We start from the raw sequence: 3,263 nt of genomic DNA on the forward strand, positions 1-3,263 counted from the left end.
TTCTCCTTCCCCTATACTGCCTCTTTGCCCTCCCCTCTCCACACGTAACTAGTTGGTTCTGTGAGTCTGACTCTTTTTTGCTTTATTCACTAGTTTGTTGTATATTTTAGATTTCAGATATAAGTGATATCATACAGTATGTGTCTTTTCCTGTCTGACTTATTTCACTTAGCATGATGCCCTTCAAGTCCATCCATATTGCTGAAATGGCAAAATTTCCAGAATGTGTAAAATTTAAACTATAGATAATATGTGAGGAATGGAAGGTGGTAGTATTCCAACATGAGGGATTGGAAGGCAGTGTCACAGGAGTAATATAATTAGGAATGAGTAAGTAGGGGGATATCAAACTTTAACATTCATAAGTATTACCTATGAAAATATTAAGTCCTGAATAGGCTTCCCTCCACCCATCTTCCCCCAAAATTCAGAACACGTGGTCTGCTGTGGATCATACATAATTTGTGGACTACACTTTGGGAAATGCTAGTAAAGGCATGGCGGATACTGTAGGTTCCTTTCTTTTTTAGATCATGTTGGTATAATTACTTTAAAAACCCTGTGGACTTCCCAAGCGTCCATTTATAATCTATTTCATTATATAAAAGTCAGGGGACTTCCCTGGTGTTCCAGGGGCTAAGACTCCACGCTGTCAATGCAGAGGGACTGGGTTGGGTCCCTGGTGGAGAAACTAGATCCCACATGCTGCAACTAAGGGTTTGCATGCTGCAACTAAACATCCCACATGCCTGCTGCAACTAAGACTGGGCACAGCCAAATGAATAAATAAACAAATATTAAGAAAAAAAAAGCCAGGCCCATAAATCTCTTTCAAATAAGCTATTATCTACCTTGGACTCTCTGTGAAGTTGTGGTGGGAAAATGGCTTTCGACTTTTAGAACTCCCACTGTTTAAACAGAGAACATCTGCAAAGTAGGTTTTTAAAAATCCTTAGAACTTCTGTCTGTTTGCAAGGATCTAATATGCTCCACCTTAAACCTCTCTGACTTACTTGCTAAAGAATCTTGTAGTTCTAGCCTAGATTTACCTTTTGCTCTGAAGTCATTTGAAAATTGTTCGCCATCAACAATAGATTCCTACAATCGATGGGACAAGATTAACTACAAAATTTATGAAAAGAAACTCGAAGAAAGTTTAGGAATCATTCAGACTTGATGCTTTGTGTAATACTTCAGTTGTTGATTCGTACTTCTTTCAATCAAAACATTTTTTTCTTTTTCAGAGATATGCTATTTCCTTTTGCTCAATACTAAATAACTTTTGACAAAAGTACTCATTGAACTTTTCAGTGGAGTATCTGTGCTTGGATCTGAGCTTTTCACTAATCTTGACACTATATCCTCTATTGTTAGGCTAGAAGCTGAAAGCAGTTTGTTACTGTTGACCTGTATGCTCCTGTAATTTAGTTTCTTTTCAATCTCCTGAACCAATGGGAATTCAGATCTCTCATAACAGTACTGATACACTCAGTAGAAGAAAATACAGTTATAGAAAAATAAAATTTAAAGTCAAAGAAGGAAAAAAGTGGTAAACAGAAAATCTCTTTCATTGACCTTTAGCTGACAGTAGATATCTCCTTTCTCTCCTGGTAATTTCACAGGAGGTAGACTCTGAGTTTCTAAGCATGATGAATATTTCTTGGTTAGTATTTAAATTCACAGTTCATTGTTTTTTTGCAAATTCTGCTTTCTTTATTGTTGTCCTTGAAAAATCAGAAGAAACGATTCATGAGAGCATAACACAAGACTAGCAATCTATTTACCCCATTATATGGTTGAGGGTAGTACCAATAGAGGTTTTGTGGGAGCGTATTGTTTTATCTCAGTTGTTTCTGACCTGAAATGAAATAAATCTTAATCTTGAGTTCTACTCTGTGATTGGCGCTGTAAACTCAGTCCATCTGTGAACAGATCTTTTGACAATCATTGTCAAAATGATGTCATTACCCAGACACAATAGAAAATGACAGTGATGTTCAATACTTAGAAGATAAGGGCACCTCACCAACAAACCCTCATTGAGAGTGACTTCTGATGAGATACTAAAGAACACTGAGCTTTTTCTAGAGAAGTCAGAGCTCACAATCATACAAGCAAAAAATAAATTGCTGGATTAAATGGGTAAGTATAATTTTTGGTCAGTTAAGGAAATGAATGCTTGGTGAACATGACACATCATAAACTAAAACAAAAGTAATAAGGCTTAAATAACAGAACATTGCAAATAAATATGAAATATTTGGGCTGGGTTAGATGATTTCTATCATCCTTTGAAGATCTAACATACATTTTTCATACTGCTGGAAAAATTAGATTAATGGGAATTCACGAAAAAAGATAAAGATCAGAGCACCACATTCATGTCCTAGAAAATATGGGACAATATGAGTACAGAGGACACATTAGCATGACAGTCAGAGTTTTCCCTTCAACTTGCCAAGAAAGCGCTGTCCCCAAAGACATGTAAACAGGATGTTTGTGCAGAGAAGCTAGTGAATGAATGGGCAAGCCACTGTCAGATGGTTCCCTCTGGGATACAGAATAAGCCCGGGTGGCATCAAGGATATATTTTGGGAGAGTAGAGATGGGTTGGGCCTGACATAAACAAGAGCCACGATACAGCAAATATGTTGCATTCTTTCAATGTCTCAGGGAACTTAGTTGGGTGACCAGCTGTCCCAGATTTCCTGGACCTGGGGGGTTTCCTGGGATAGGAGACTTTGAATAACAAATAAGGGAAAATCTCAGGCCAACTGATAGAATTAAGAAAACACAAAACAGCTAATTGGAAGCCTCTGCATTCAGCCCAAATAGAACTATGCTGTGTCTCCTGGTAGAAGCCTTCCTCCCTTGGGAATTAAGACCATATAACACTGCAGAGATCAGAAGCAAAATTTTTAGAAGCAGATGATTAAGTAGGATAATGTGAAAAGCTGTTCTCACTTTTTTCCCTTAGATTTCAGACATGACTGAAGCGACTTAGCAGCAGCAGCAGCAGTTTGAACCTCTATACTCTGTCTGTGGGGTGAAAAAAAAAAAGCCAAACACTGTGTGGATCACAACAAACTGTGGAAAATTCCTAAAGAGACTGGAATACCACACCAGCTTACTGAGAAACCTGTATGCAGGTCAAGAAGCAACAGTTAGAACCAAACATGGAATAATGGACTGGTTCCAAATTGGGAAAGGAGTACTTCAAGACTGTATATTGTCACCCTGCTTATTTAACTTACATGCAGAGT

Source organism: Muntiacus reevesi, chromosome 7, assembly GCF_963930625.1.
Source record: "Muntiacus reevesi chromosome 7, mMunRee1.1, whole genome shotgun sequence".
Classification (NCBI taxonomy): Eukaryota; Metazoa; Chordata; class Mammalia; order Artiodactyla; family Cervidae; genus Muntiacus; species Muntiacus reevesi.